This window comes from Panthera leo, chromosome B1 (assembly GCF_018350215.1).
Source record: "Panthera leo isolate Ple1 chromosome B1, P.leo_Ple1_pat1.1, whole genome shotgun sequence".
NCBI classification, from domain to species: Eukaryota; Metazoa; Chordata; class Mammalia; order Carnivora; family Felidae; genus Panthera; species Panthera leo.
This window is the reverse complement of record NC_056682.1, coordinates 99,811,949-99,829,114: the sequence shown is the minus strand read 5'-3', so window position 1 is coordinate 99,829,114 and position 17,166 is coordinate 99,811,949. Positions and strand designations below refer to the sequence as shown.

Sequence of the window (17,166 nt, the reverse complement as noted above, 5' to 3'; positions counted from 1 at the left end):
TATCATATGGTCCCAGGATTCCATTCCTTTACATATTCTTGAAACACTAACAATAGATCTTTACAGCATTATTGTAACATTATAGACATAGTAGCATGGTTTATGATGACAAAAACCAATCCATTTAACCTTTGAATACTAGTAGGGATAAATACATTTTGGAATACCCATATACTAGAATTATCATACCTCAATAAAAAAAATGTAAAACTCTAAGTTATATGGACCAATATGTATGAATCTCAAAAATAGGACTGAGAGAAAAGAGTTAGCTGCAAAATAATTCCTATTATTCTTCTTTTTAAAATTCAAAAATGACAAAACTTAACAATATATTATTTACAGATGCATACATATTTGATAAAATTATTTTTTAAAGTAGGTAAATGACACATATCAAAAAACTGCCTTAACAATTCCGAAAAAAAAAATAACTAGATATTTTGACTGAAGTGTATACAATACACAGAGACATATTTCAGATATGTAAGGACCCCAAAATATTGTCCCCATGCACTCCTTTTTAATGAGTGATTAAAAGAAGTAGTAATGTAAACTAAGATAGAGAAAGATAACCCAGGAGAATGAAGAGAAAGAAGCTTTAGGGTGACCAGCAATCAGGTAGATTTCTAAAATATCCAGGGTAGTTTTTAGCTTAGGGACGAAGAACAAGCTCCAGGAAAATAAGAGACTTAGTAAATAGATAATTTGAGAAGTGATTTGTTGATGATTATTGTTGGTGATTTGGTGGTGATTCCATACAGAGACATTAGAAAAAAGAGAAAGGATGGCAGAAGGGAGAAGAAAGGGAGAGAAAGACAAGAGAAAAAGAAGGAACTGTTGACTTAAGGAAAACAAGTTTGTACAATTAAAAGTACAGTTCTTGGTGCTATAGTGAACAGTAGCATATAGTTATGATGATGCAAACACTGTTTAATTCAATAAATCAGTAGTTACATACTTATGTTGAGAGGGTGGGAAGAGACAGGTTGAAGAAAGAGATCTGTCTCCATCTCGCTTCACAGAAGTCCATAGATAAAAATGCTAAATTGCTAATCACTAAAAACAATGTAAGCATATTTTAGTTAGAAATGTGGAAATAATTACCAAGAAACAAAATTCTTGCCTCTGGAGAAGTTGTCTGAGTGATGAGACGACATATGGTTAGTGACCGCACTCTTTAATATAAGACTTTGATACATTAGAAAACAACTTTGCGTACCAACTTTTGATACTTAAAAAAAAAAAAAATAGCTAAAACAATGAATGAAAATTGCCCCAATTATAAATTTTCAAGTTTCTACTTTTATTCTGCAAAATCCCACTAATGTTGATTGGTCTGTTTGGTAAACAAGTAGTGTCTATCCTTGAGAATTTACACGACACATATACAAGGGGATGATTTTTTTAAGAAACTTACTTTGCAATGGGCAAGAAATTTAGAAGGCACTCTACCATCCAAGGTTAAATACTCCATACAGATGAAGTCAGTGGATGGTAGAACTCCAAAGGTCCTTCTGAATGAGAAATCTAAGCAAACAGTTAGTCTCTGCCAGAAAATAGCTGCTTTCTCTGAGATTCTTCTTCCACCCTGGGTTCCTTTGCTAGAGTACTTCCTTTCCATACAATTTTCCATACAATTTTGGTAGCTTGATGGGCTAAACACCCTAAAGAGTTATATCTCCTATTGTTTATGTTTTGTTGACATGGTTACAGAAACAGCAACTATGGCAGGCAATTAAACTGACTTCATGGTGTGCCTTTGCTGCAAGACTAAAGTCCTAATTTTCCAGTTGTACTTGGATCTGAAATTTGGCTCCATACGAGTGCAGTCTGTTCCAGGACAGAGTGAAGCCAAGTTTACATTGTGTATTAAATGCTCCAATGGTTGACACTTTTTTCAAACATGACATATACTTTATGGACTGGAATATAATAGTATGGTAGTAAAACCATAGAATTTATTTAAAAGCTTTTTTTTTCTTTTTGTCTTCTTTTATTCCAAAGCCTTTCCTCTAATGTTAGATTTCCCTTAGTGTTTCTACTGCTATCTTTTATTTGATAAAGTAAATATATCTTAAACTTTGGAGAGAAAAGACCAAAAATAAGAGCTAATCAATCTCTAAAAATTCTTTCCATTCATTTTGTTTACTCTCCTTTTAAGTTTTTCACTATGAGTCTCTGCAACTTTCAAATCAGAGTTTCGTTGACCTTGTATAAAGAACTACTGTTCGTTAACCACAGAAGCTTTAGATATAAGGCAGAAAGCTCTGAAGTTGACATAAGGAACTAGATCTCCTACAGAGATGTGATTGCCATTTCTTATTCCAAGAATTACACACTAATTCCAGTCTTGTCTTAGAGGTAACTGCTTTCCTAACTTCCAAAGGGAAAAGTTGGTGAAACTACTAAGAACTAAAATCTAATCTTGAGGCATATTATGAGATTAGAGTCCAAATAGACAAATTTAGCAAATCTGCTTATATTCAAATTCAATTTGAATTTATAAATGAAAACAAGGGACCCCAAGTTATTTGAAACAGTATATGGATATTTATCACTATCATGATTGGTGACCTTGGAACTTCAGTTGAAATTAAATCTGTACCTATGGCTGCTAAGTTATCTGGTGTTTTCAGAAAGAAAATAATACTAAATTCAATTTTTAAGAAAAGAAGAAAATTAAAATGCAAAACAGAAAAAAAAATTCTCAGTTTGATTGTTTTAGACTTAGGATATCAAGTTTACCAGTATATCAAGTAATATTGTGTTGAGACAAATGGAGTGATGAGTTTTCTTGTTTTAAATTCTTTTTAACATTTATTTATTTTTGAGAGAGAGAGAGAGAGAGAGAGAGAGAGAGGGAGAGAATGAGCCATGAACAGGAAGGGGCAGAGAGAGAGGGAGACACAGAATCCGAAGCAGGCTCCAGGCTTTGAGCTGTCAGCACAGAGCCCAACGTGGGGCTCAAACCCACGAACTGTGAGATCATGACCTGAGCTGAAGTCGTAAGCTTAACCAACTTAGCCACCCAGGCACCCCAAGGAGTGATGAGTTTTCTTAAATATTTGCTTAGACACACCAGGTTTTACCTGATACTTTTGGGGGGAATGTCAGCACTCATGAATGACAAGCAGTTGTGTGCTTGTGTATCACACTCAATATTAGAATCCAATTCAGAATGAACAGTGCTTCAAAGATGATCGAAATGGCCACAACAGTCCTAAATTGAACACTCTCTGTAAAATGAGGGGCTGGGGAATAGTGCCACTGGGAAGAGGTGAGGGAGCCCCAGTCACCACTACACTTTCTCATTAGTTCAATAAGCTCTGGTTAAACATAGGTTAATGTTTAGGTCAACATATTAACCAAACAAACTCATCATCTCAAAGAGGCATATTTCTGTTCCAGTGTTCCTTTTCACTGCAAAAGGGACCACCACCTCCAAGCTAGTCAAACTTGATATCTGGATGTAATCCTTGATTTTTCATTTTTCCTCATAGTCCATATCTAATCATTCATCAAGTTGTTCTTCATATCTCAGAAATATGTTTGGGATATTAATAATATTCCTTCTTACACCATCATTAATGAAGTTCAAAGGCTTGCTTACCTCTGTGAAGGTTTTTGGTCATTCACTCCGTGTCTATACTTGTCCTCTCTGATTCATTCATTCTTGGCCCAGAAACCAGAGGAATCTTTGTGAAAATACAAATCTAACCTTGTCATTGCCATTCTTAAAATCATGAGGTAGCTTCATTTTGTCTTAAAATATCCAAAATCCCTACACAACTATCCACACTATATTTCTTATACCTCCAAACTTATCTCATGTCATTTTATCTTTGATCTTTATGCTATATATCTTCTAACTTCATTTCAGATTTCAAGCATTATTTACAGAATTCATTGTTTTTTTTTTTTTTTTGTTTTGTTTTGTTTTGTTTTTGCAGGGGGATATATTTTTATGGGATCCTATCACTCCTTCATCCTTACCCTATTCTTATTTATCCTCTCATGTAAGACTCAATTCTTTAAGGAAGCCTCTCGTCACTAGACAAGTTTAATTCCTCATGATTTAATCTAATGACTTTTTACGCCAAACCTCTTCCTTCTTTTTTTTTTTTTTAATTTTTTAACGTTTATTTCTTTTTCACAGAGACAGAGCAGAGCAGGGGAGGGGCAGAGAGACAGGGAGACACAGAATCTGAAGCAGAACTTCTTCCTTCTTAATGTACTTCACACTTCACTTTCCAGGTCAGTGTCCACACTTGACTCTAAGCCCCATATCTACTGGGATATTATCTACCTTCTCCATGCTTGGCCTCCTTATTTGTGCTATAAATCCTGAAACATAGTAGAAATTTGATAAATATTATTTAATCAAATAGAATGAAGTATTTAAAAATGATTTTTAAAAATGTGTAGCAGCTTCCTTTAAAATGCTCAAGACTAGAGGTCTCAAAGCATTCTATCCATACTGTCATAATCCACATTTTACTTCTGTTTTGCATATTAGGATTGTCTGTGAGTATGTGCATGTTGGGTGTTTGTGTGTAGGTATGTGGTAGAGGGTGGAAAGTGTGGAGGGTGAAAAGAAACAAGGTATTATTGGCAAAGTCCAATTAATATGTATTTTGGCCAGTAGTATGGAAAGCAGTATGGGGGATAATTTGTCTTTCTTTTATCAAAGACCTTGCCATATTCTGAAGTCTTTTCTAGTCTTCTTGGTATATATACTCTAGAGAATCCTATATACCAAAACAAAAATACTTATAAAATGCAAATAGAAATTCCCTTGAAAATAAATCATAGCATACCCTGATACCTTTGTCTTCCTTCAAAGATGTGAGGATATGAGGAATATGTAAAACCTAATCCCTTCCTGTGGTTTTAAGAAAATATTGAGAACAAAATACATGCAACCCTCAGCACATATTTGCAGTCACTCCAAAGTAAATGTATCTTTATACCTTGTGGAAAAAGCAATTTTGGGACTCCCTGCTTTTGAAAATGAGCTAGAGTTTTTTTTTCAAAGACCACTTCATTGAGAGGCATATATACTTTAGAGGCAACACCCTTCTAAAATTTTGTACCTTTGAATGACATTTCCTTGAAATGTTTTAAGTTACAGAAGGAAATCCTACATCTTTTGGGGGTGGGTGGTTCATATCATATTGTATGATACAATTAAAAATTTTGAGAAGTATTGCCATAAATAAATTTGAGCAACATAGATTACTCTAGATTTTCTAAACATTTTATCATGCAACCAAACTGTGATGGTTATGTTTGTTTGTTTGAACCCCTGTTAAAATCTGAGTCACTCAGAAAAAATTGGCAAAATTTAGGTGTAATGGGACAGAAAATTAGTTCCAAACTAGCAACCGTATCAGTCTCTTTTATCCCTCAAATAACCTAGCATCTCACAGCCTATCTTCATTTGTACAATGGCAATAATCACACCTATTACTTAGTGTAATGAGAATTTAATGAGAAATGCCAGATTCCCTATTCAAAAATCTCATTTTCTCTTCTAAGCTCTAAACCAGAGGAGAAAATTGTGACCAGCCATTTTGTATATAAAAAAATACGTAGCAGCATTTAGAAATAAATATTTCCTCTAAAGGGAAATAATCAAACCTGCATTATTATAAATGTAATATTTATGTAAATCTCTCAACTGCAATATTTTTTTGCACTGGGGTAACTTCAAAGATGGAGGCTGTGAACAATTTTGGCTGTTACCATCCTATGTCATGTAGTGGAATGGCAAACAGCATCATGCGTGTGCTTGGGGAGAACCTGACTGGTGCTACAATCAAAGTTCAGGGAGACACGCTTTACAGACTAACAAAGCAACTGCAGAAACAATAACCCTGAACCCTCTTTTACATTCAAATCACTCTCAGCATGTCTGCAAATCATAAAAGGACTTTAAAGAATGAAAAGTCAGAAATTCGAGCACAGAGTACATGGGTTTCTGGACAAGTCTAGGTATAGAATTGGAAACGAGTGAATATGAGTTCTGTATCGAAATTGTGCCTGCACAGAAACCTGACCTTTATTCCTTCACCATTCCCTGCCCTTCACCCGATGTCCTACATACTTGTGTTTGAGTAAAGGGAAATTCAAGCTGAGAAGAAACTTCAAACACCACAAAGTAAACACTCACAGCATCCTCTGCCTAAAGAGTCACACTTCAGAGAGAACAAATGATTTTTTTTCCAAGAGAGAACTGCTGTTAGCAAATACATGACAGTTCACAGGCTTCCGCTCTAGTGAAGTTGACTGGAAATGGAAATCACTGAATCAGACTGGGAATGGAAATTGCCTGCGGGAGGCTCAGTTACTTAAATTTTCAATGATTGCCTCACGTACATTTTTCCTGAATTCATGTTTAAGAAACAAGAATGTTATAATGATTCCTCTTTTTAATTTTTTCTAAATGTTTTTATTTAAATTTAAGAGAGAGAGAGAGAGAGAGCAAGCTGGGGAGGAGCAGAGAGACAGGGAGACACAGAATCCCAAGCAGACTCCAGGCTCCAAGCTGTCAGCACAGAGCCCGACGCTGGGCTTGAATTTACGGACCTTGAGATAATGACCTGAGCTGAAGTTGGACCCTTAACCAACTGAGCCACCCAGGCGCCCCATGATTTCTCTTTTTAAAAAGCAAGAAAATAATACTAAAGTTTAAAGCTTTGAAATCATACATTGCTTTGTTTGATTAATTTCTGAGAGCCACATATCTGATTATATTGTATGTTTCTTCATTGTTTCTCAGAGGATAAGAACGGCAAAGATGTGAATAGATCTTTGGAATGGGTGAAAACCCTTTCATTTGATATTAAGGTGAGAGGAAACATGAGGCATAGGAAACAGACTCCCAGACCGGGTGTATTGGAGGAACAGTTCATCTGGCAATGGGATATTTCAGCTTCTGAAGCTAACATTTGTCCATAGGAACGATCACAAGTTCGTTATCTAAGTTATATTTGACTTTTTGTATTGATTTTTCATATATGACACACTGTCATCATTGGTCCAAGTGTGAGGCCTGCTTAGGCCTTTTTATAAGAGTGTATTTTACTCAGTCCAATCTCTCCTCTTCCTTCACTTTCTACACAGAAATCTTCTCAGATTCTGTTTTCCAGAGAACCCAATCTTTGACATTATCCCTGGGCTTTTTTCAACAAATGATGCAGAAGCACTTGTACATCCATAAGCAAACAAATAAAAATAAACTACGACTTAAACCTCACACCTTATACAAAATGACCTCAAAATGGGTAAAAGAAATTAAGTGTAAAATATACAATCATGAAACTTGTAGAAAAAAATAGGACAGAATATCTGGCATATGAAGAGGTTTTCAATATCATTAGCCATTAGGAAAATGCAAATTAAAACCACAGTAAGATCTCTTTACACATCTCTCAGAATGGCTAAAACAAGAAATAGTGACAATAACAAATACTGACAAGGATGCAGAGAAACTGATCACTCGTACACTGGTGGTGCAAGTGTGGAATTGTACACTGGCTTTGGAAAATGGTTCGACATCTTCTCATAATATTAAACATGTAATTACATGTAACACAGTTATTGAACACTTTGGCATTTATCCCAGAGAAATGGAAACTTACATTCATTCAAACAAACAAACAAACAAACCCCTGTACATGAAGAATGGCCGCTTTATTCATAATAGCTGAAAACTAAAAACCACCCAGATGGCTTTCAGTGGGTGGACAGTGGAACAAGCTGTGGTACATCCATACCACGCAATACTACTCAGCAATAAAATGGAAAAATGACTGATCCAGGTGGTGGCATGAGTGCACCAGCAGAGTTGTAATGAGAGAAAAAAGCCAGTCCCCAAATGTTACATACTGTAAAATCTCATTTATATAAGATTCTTGAAATAACAAAACTATGGAAATGTGGAACAGGTCAGTAGTTACCAGAGGTTAGGGATAATGTTGGGGAAGCGTGGTTATACAAGGGCACCCTGAGGGATCCTTAGGATAGAATGACTCTAGGGGCCCCTGGGTGGCTCAGTTGGTTAAGCGGCCGACTTCCACTCAGGTCATGATCTCGCAGTTCATGAGTTCGAGCCCCGCATTGGGCTCTGTGCTGACAGCTTGCAGCCTGGAACCTGCTTTGGATTCTGTGTCTCCGTCTCTCTCTGCCCCTCCCCTGCTCCTGCTCGCTCGCTCTCTCTCTCTCTCTGTCTCAAAATTAAATAAACATTAAAAAACAATTTAAAAAGAGATAAAATTACTCTATATAACTGAACAATCGATTCACAGACCTACACATATGATAGAGTTGCATAGAACTAAATATGCCCACAAAAATAAATACAAAGTAAACTTGGGAAATCTGAATAAGTTTGGTGGTTTGAGTCAATGTTAAAATCCTGGTTGTGGTAATATGCTATAGTTTTGCAAGATATTACTGTTGGGAGTAACTGCATAAAGGGTGCACAAGATTTCTCTGTATTGTTTCTTGCAATTGTATGTGAATCTACAATTATCTCAAAATAGAAAGTTTAATTTAAAAGTACAATGCTTGTTTTAGAGTTTTACCGTAGAGCACACTACAAATCGTCTTCCGGGACTTCTTTTTTTCTTTTCTTTTGGTTACTCCAGCTCATCCTATGTGACAGGTTAACTACCAGGAGATATACAGTTTCTTGCATGTAGATTTTTTTCATTCATTTTTACTGTTGTTTAATATTCCAATATGACTATAACGTGTGTATTCTCTTTGTTTGTTTTTTTTTAAGTTTATCTATTTATCTTGAGAGAGAGAGAGAGCAAGCAGGGAAGGGGCAGAGAGAGAGAGGGAGACAGAATCCCAAGCAGGCTCTGCACTGTTAGCACAGAGCCCTACATGGGCCTTGATCTTATGAACCATGATATTGTGACCTGAGCTGAAATCAGCATTCAGATGCTTAACTGACTGAGCCACCCAGGCACTTCTATATGTGTATATTCTTCTTCTGATTAGCATTTGTGCTCTTCGCAGCTGTTGTTATTATAGACAGTGCTGTGAACAGTCTTGCCTTGAAACGCATGGTAAATGTGTGCAAGTGTTTCTAGTTCTCTGATTTGCTCCCATCGTTCTTTCTAATTTGGGATTTATTTGGCGTTCCTTTTATAAGTAAGTTCATTCTTTTCCAACTGTTTTTCTTTTCTAGTTTAAGATTTAAGGCTATGTATTTCTTTCTAAACATTGTTTCTGCATTTTGATGTACAGTATGATTATTTTTTAGTTAGTTCTAAGTTATTTTAAATTTGCATTATGTCAACTTCTTTCGCTATAAAGTGTTTAGATGAGTTTTTTTAAATTTTCAAATATATGAAAATATTTATTCATCTTGTGTTACTGTTGTTTCTTTTACATTTTTAACTGAAGTGTATTATCCTGAAAGAACATGATCTATATGATATCTACACTTTGATATTTATTGTTACCTTATCTGTAGCTGAGTGAAATGATAAATTTTGTAAATGTGCCTCTATGCACTCAAAAAAATGTGGTTACTCTAATTTGAGAGCACAGAAACCTGTGTATCTCCATTAGAATAAACGTATCATTTTTACTATTCAAATAATACCTTTAATTTTGGAGGGAGTTTCTATTTGCCTCTTCACTGATTAATAGAAAGATATTGAACTCTCCCTCTATATTAGATTTACCTAAACTTGTCAGAAATTCTATACATTTTTTGATTTATATAATTCAAGGCTAGCTTATTAGAGACAAATGCAATCATAATTGTCATATCTTTGGGTGCATTTACACACTGATCTTTTATGTAGTGACCCTAAAAATGTATTTTGCCTTAATGTCTATTTTTTTCTGAAATCCTAATAGCTAAATTACATTTATTTTCTCTCCTGGTTTCCTAAAAAACTGAGCTAGTTACTATGAATGTAGAAAATTTTCTTTCATTCCTTCTAAGTGTAGAAAACAATAAACAATGAGTACCTTGGATTATACTGGGATTATCACTTATGATTAAAGATGAACCAAATTTAGTAAACATTTTAAATTAAACTTAACTTTACATTATACTTTATTATTTTTAAATATTTATTTGTAATCATGATGCATTGAAAATGTTGATATAATCATTTTAAATCATATATAATACAGCATAAGTCCCATTTTATTTCCTCTAGTCAGCTTTTTAACATTTTTTAAAAATTTTTATTTATTTTTGAGAGAGAGAAAGAGACAGAGGGTGAGTGGGGGAGGGGCAGAGAGAGAGGGAGACACTGAAATGGGCTTCAGGCTCTGAGCTGAAAGCACAAAGCCTGACGTGAGGCTTGAACTCGGGAACGGAAAGATCATGACCTGAGCCGAAGTCGGATACTTAACCTACTGAGCCACCCACATGCCCCCTCTAATCAATTTTTAATTACATGTGTGAAATCAAACAATACCCTCTCTTAAAAAAAAAGTAAGAAAAATGCCCGTATTTACTTTAAATCTTCATATTTAGATTCTTACGAGAATGAAGAATCTCTTGAATAGGGAAAGTTAGGTAGAGTTGTGTACCATGTAACATTCTACATTCTGATAAGTCTGTCCCCATCTTTATAATGTCCCTTAAGTAAGCCTTATGCTGTCCTATGTTGCCATGTTCATTTTAGGCAGATAAATATAGACATGGATATATAACTAAGGTCATTTAGAAGAAAAGACAAGCAACACAATAAAAACTTAAATGGATGAGTATCCTAATGAATTAATAAGTAAAGAAATAAAATGGTCATCTTTTCTATTAAAATAAGTCAGATAGGTTAAAAGCATTCAAAACAATGTTTTGGCCACTGGAAGCTATTTAGCTGATGTTATTAGAATCTATCCTAGCTGTAAAATACTGACCCTTTTCTGAGTAGCAAATTTTGTGCTTTTATCAAGTGATTAGAATATTTTGAAGCTTTCCACTTTGGCAAGGTTTGGGGAAAGTCTCTGCAAAAAGTAAGGTCATCGCTCTCCCTATTTGTGGAATTTTAAGGAGTCAATAAAATTTCTGAACTTGTTTTATTTGTGACTTTTTAAATTTGTTTAAATTGTTTAATTTTAGAAGAAGCCTGATGGAAACAGAAGAGACATTGGCCATGGACACGTGTCTAGTTTAACCTGCGCTTCCAGAGCAAGGTTGACAGCAATTACTACTCGCAGCCTTTCAGCTTTGTCTCCAGACACGCAGCTCCCTCATCCATCTTTCAAAAGCACAGGTCTTATCATGTTACACCTCGCACCTCCTGTCTTTAAAATGTAAGTGGTTATCTATTAATTTCAGATTTATATGGTCAAGTTTTGACCTATCTTTCAAAGCCAGGTCATCTCCTAACCAGGTCAGAATTTACATTTACAAATTAATTTTATACTCTTCCCCTGCTTTCATTAACCCTATGCTGCTGTCAAACTCAGGGATGGTATATATTCTTTTAATCATGCAAGTTTCTCTCTTTGGCTGGTTCTTTACCTCACTCTTTACCAAGGATGGCTAACGTCCTTTATTGTTCTGCTCAGATAGGATTTCACCTCTTCAATGAACTTTGGTTCAGACCCTTTGTAAGCTAAAAATATGCTCTTTCTTCTGAATTACATTATTATCATATTATGTGTAGAAAGTAGAAAATATGATTTCTATGATAGTATATATTTATATGTCTTCAATTTCCCAGCAACCTTTTGGCATTTGATGAACTGAGTCACTGTGCTGAGAATGAGAAGAGAACGGTGACCCTAATATAGCATTCCATGTAGACAAAAGGTTCATTCAGCCAGGTGTGGGAAGACTAAATCTTGTTTAGACCAATATAGGATAGTTCAGAATTATGAATGATGAAACAATAGGCCGAATTACTAACAACCTGCTAGAGTTGGTATAAACGGAGAAAAAAATCTGTAATATGAAACTGTTAACTCCCATTGTCCCTTTGGACTCTCCTCCTCTGGGCTGTTTTTTTGTGACATGAGACAGACTGTTGCCGTGGCTGTCATCAAAGCAGAAGATAAGAAGGCAGCTGGAGCTGGCAAGGTCACCAAGTCTGCCCAGAAAGCTCAGACGGCTAAATGAATATTGTCCCCAATGCCTGCCACCCCAGTCTTAGTCAGTAGTGGGAAAATGGTCTCAGAACTGTTTGTGTCAATTTATCCACTTAAATTGAATAGTATAAGACTGGTTAATGGTAACAGTGCCATCCTAAAGTCATCAGAAGGGAAGGAGAATGTTTAGTGGACCATTCGTGTGCGGTCTGTGTGGCAGTTTTAAGTTACTAGTTTTTAAAATCAGTATCTTTTAATGGAAACAACTTGACCAAAAATCTGGCACAGAATTTGAGACCCTAAACAAAAGTTATATGAAAAAACAAAACAAAACAAAACAAAACAAGGTTAAAGAGGTGTATACTCCAAGTAAAACCTCTTACAGTTTAGACTTTAGCTGAAGAATATTACAGTGTTGACAAAAGCTTTTTAATGAGGCAGACTTTCCTTCTAAAGCCAAAAAAAAGATGATGTATACACATATTTAGCAAATTATCCTCATGTGTTCAAAGGAGTTAAGATTAAAATTTGGGCTTCATTTTGTAGGCTAGTATATATCAAACTAAGTCTGCTGATACATTCTCAGGTGTTCAGATTGTAAAGAGGTTTTTAAAAATTAACTTTTTACATTGGAAAAGTGTCTATTCATGTCTTCTGCTCGTTTCTTTACCAGATTATTTTTTTTGGGGGGGGGGTTGAGTTTGGTAAGTTCTTAATAGATTTTGGACACTAACCCTTTATTTGATGTGTCATTTGCAAAGATCTTTTCCTATTCCATCGTTTGCCTTTTAGTTTTGTTGTTTGTTTTGCTCTGTAGAAGCTTTTTATCTTGATGAGGTCCCAGTAGTTCATTTTTGTTTTTATTTCCCTTATCTCTGGAGACATGTCAAGTAAGAAGTTGCTGTGACCACGGTCAAGGTCAAAGTTGCTGCTGCCTGTTTGCTCCTGTAGGATTTTGATGGGTTTCCAGGCTCACATTTAGGTCTTTCATCCACTTTGAATTTATTTTTGTGTATGGTGTAAAAAAGTGGTCCAGGTTCATTCTTCTGCATGTGGCTCTTCAGTTCTCCCAGCACCATTTGCTGAAGAGACTGTTTGTTTGTTTGTTTGTTTGTTTGTTTTATTAATTGGATACTCTTTCCTGCTATGTCAAAGATTAGTTGGCCATAAATTTGTGAGTCCATTTCTGGGTTCTCTATTCTATTCTATTGTTCTGTGTTTGTTTTTGTGCCAATACCATACAGTCTTGATAATTACAGCTTTGTAATACAGGTTAAAGTCCAGGATTGTGATGCCTCCAGCTTTGGTTTTCTTTTTCAACATTACTTTGGTTATTTGAGGTCTTTTGTGGTTCCATACAAATTTTAGGATTGTTTGTTCTAACTCTGTGAAGAATTCTGGTGCTATGGCAACAATAGCCAAATTATGGCAGAAGCTGAAATGTCCATCTACTGATGAATGGATTAAGAAGATATGGTAAATACATACAATAGAATACTATTTGGCAATGAAAAAGAATGATATCTTGCCATTTGCATGCAACAACGTGCATGGAACTGGAGGGTACTATGCTAAGCAAAATAAGTCAGTCCAGAGAAAGACATATGATTTCACTCATATGTGGGATTTGAGAAATTTTAACAGATTAACAGAGGGGAAGGGAAGGAAAAATAAAATAAAAACAGAGAGGGAGGCAAAACATGAGACTCGTAAATATAGAGAACAAACTGAAGGTTGGTGGAGTAGGTTAAATTGGTGATGGGTATTAAGGAGGGCATTTGTTGGGATGAGCACTGGGTGTTATATGTGATCAATCACTGGATTCTACTCCTGAAGCCAAGACTACACTGTGTGTAAACTGAGGGGAAAAAAGGGAGAGAGAGAGAAATCACCAGCATCCAAAGGAAAAAAAAATAACTTTTTACATTTATGTAATTACCTAAAATTAACAAAAAGATATTTTGACTCATTTAATCACCACTTAAAATGCTAACACAATTGCTAGCAGCCTACCTGTTTCTGTCCTACGACTTTTTCCTTCCCTTCCCTTCCCTTCCCTTCCCTTCCCTTCCCTTCCCTTCCCTTCCCTTCCCTTCCCTTCCCTTCCCTTTCCTTTCCTTTCCTTTCCTTTCCTTTCCTTTCCTTTCCTTTCCTTCTCTCATGGGCTAAATCCTTTCTGTGTGCCTGGAATATCACCCTGTCTTGCTCCCCAAGGACTCCCCTACTGCAAGTAACTTTTTTCCCCAGATTCTACATTCACCAATTTCTTCCTTTCATTTTACTTATTTCCATCTGTACACAAATATGATGTTTTGTCTCTTATCTTATAAAATCCCACCCATGGCCCTTTATACTCCTCTACATATTGTACTCCCTCTGTTTACATTCTAGAAAAAAAAAATCTCCAATGATAATACCTAGTTCCTGTCTCCATTTGATCACTTCTCTTTCTTTTTTTTTTTTTTTCTTTTTTTTTATTTTTTAATATATGAAATTTACTGTCAAATTGGTTTCCATACAACACCCAGTGCTCATCCCAAAAGGTGCCCTCCTCAATACCCATCACCCACCCTGCCCTCCCTCCCACCCTGCCCTCCCTCCCACCCCCCATCAACCCTCAGTTTGTTCTCAGTTTTTAACAGTCTCTTATGCTTTGGCTCTCTCCCACTCTAACCTCTTTTTTTTTTTTTTTTTCCCTTCCCCTCCCCCATGGGTTTCTGTTATGTTTCTCAGGATCCACATAAGAGTGAAACCATATGGTATCTGTCTTTCTCTGTATGGCTTATTTCACTTAGCATCACACTCTCCAGTTCCATCCATGTTGCTACAAAAGGCCATATTTCATTTTTTCTCATTGCCACGTAGTATTCCATTGTGTATATAAACCACAATTTCTTTATCCATTCATCAGTTGATGGACATTTAGGTTCTTTCCATAATTTGGCTATTGTTGAGAGTGCCGCTATAAACATTGGGGTACAGGTGCCCCTATGCATCAGTACTCCTGTATCCCTTGGATAAATTCCTAGCAGTGCTATTGCTGGGTCATAGGGTAGGTCTATTTTTAATTTTCTGAGGAACCTCCACACTGCTTTCCAGAGCGGCTGCACCAATTTGCATTCCCACCAACAGTGCAAGAGGGTTCCTGTTTCTCCACATCCTCTCCAGCATCTATAGTCTCCTGATTTCTTCATTTTGGCCACTCTGACTGGCGTGAGGTGGTATCTGAGTGTGGTTTTGATTTGTATTTCCCTGATAAGGAGCGACGTTGAACATCTTTTCATGTGCCTGTTGGCCATCCGGATGTCTTCTTTAGAGAAGTGTCTATTCATGTTTTCTGCCCATTTCTTCACTGGGTTATTTGTTTTTCGGGTGTGGAGTTTGATGAGCTCTTTATAGATTTTGGATACTAGCCCTTTGTCCGATGTGTCATTTGCAAATATCTTTTCCCATTCCGTTGGTTGCCTTTTAGTTTTGTTGGTTGTTTCCTTTGCTGTGCAGAAGCTTTTTATCTTCATAAGGTCCCAGTAATTCACTTTTGCTTTTAATTCCCTTGCCTTTGGGGATGTGCCGAGTAAGAGATTGCTACGGCTGAGGTCAGAGAGGTCTTTTCCTGCTTTCTCCTCTAAGGTTTTGATGGTTTCCTGTCTCACATTCAGGTCCTTTATCCATTTTGAGTTTATTTTTGGATCACTTCTCTTTCTATTGTAAATATATTCTAATTGGTCTTCCATACTTCCATACTCATAATTCTACTATGACTGTTTTGTGAAAATCACCAATTACCTTTACATTACCAAATTAACACTCTGTTCTTCACCTCACACAGACTTCCAACAGCAAACAGTAGAGTTGAAAAATCACCCCATAATGAAACACTTTCTTCTCTTTGGAGATTGTATTCTCCAGACTTTCTCTTACAATAAGGGTCTCTTCATCTGCAAGAATTTAAATGTGAGTATTGCCTAGGGCTCACCTTCTCCTCTTCTCTTCTTTACTTTCCTCTCTTCCCTTCTCCTTCCTTATCCTTGTCTGTCTTCTCTGAAGTTCAGTTACTCCAGCCACATGTCTTTAACCATCATCCCTATGCTAATGACTCCCAGTAGTCCTTACATCTTCAATGAACTTTCGTCCAAATGTCAACACGTCATTTTTACTTAAATGTCTAATAGTATTTCAAACTTAACATGTCTAAAACAGAACTCTTAATTTCCTTCCTCTCAAATCTATTCTTCCATACCCTTTTTCTACATCGCTCATCCAGATTTGTGAGGCCTGTTTTTTCCCGTTTCCAAGTTTTTACATCCAGCCCATCAAAAGGTTCTATTAGTTGTACCTCCAAGATTTTTCCAGTTCTTTATACTTCCACTTTTTCTCATCTCTGAGAAACCAATTCATTTTCCTACTTCCTTCTTTATGCTTTCATTGAGGAGTTTACATCAATTTTCCACAGAGGAGTCAGAGTTATTTTATTATTTATAAGGGCATCACCTCATATAACTCTCCATTTAAAACCCACTGATGATGGCCCCTTGTACCAGACTAATGTCTGTACTCTTCCTCGGTGCCTACAAGGCTCTCCAGAATCCCAGGAGAGCCCCAAATATGTTTCTCTTGTAATCTCACACCACTCTCCATCTAGAATGCTATTCTCTCACTTTGCTTGGGTGGCTGCTTCATGTTATCCATTTCTTGTTTGAGAGTCATCTCCTCAAAGAGATTTTGATCACTCATTTGAAATTAGAAGTGTCTGGCACTCTGTTTAAATTCTATCCCATCAGCCTATGCTTTATTTATAGTCTCTATGACCATCTAGAATTATATTACTCATTCTGCCCATGAATATATGAATTTGAGAAGAGTAGAGATTATACCAGTCTTGTTTCTGATATACTGTCTAAGACTACCACAGTGTCTGGTACATAGGAAATACCCAACGAATTCAAAATCAAATGATGACATGAATTTGATACATTTCTCAAAATAGGGTTCTTAGACTTCAGGGGCCTATAGAAATATTCCTAGAGTTTGTGAGTTCCCAAGTTTGAAAAGCAGTCTTAGATCATAAGGATCTAACAAGAGCTTATAATT

General features: G+C 36.1%; 1 long non-coding RNA gene across 1 annotated transcript in view; it reads left to right on the top strand.

The window, feature by feature from the left end:
- Nucleotides 1-4,165: 4,165 nt before the first annotated feature.
- The window catches only part of LOC122217012, a 94,123-nt gene continuing 81,122 nt past the window's right edge, over nucleotides 4,166-17,166 (top strand). The window contains exons 1-2 of the long non-coding RNA XR_006201252.1: nucleotides 4,166-4,257; nucleotides 11,105-11,298. This is a non-coding gene — a long non-coding RNA (uncharacterized LOC122217012). The remainder of the gene's footprint in view (nucleotides 4,258-11,104; nucleotides 11,299-17,166) is intronic.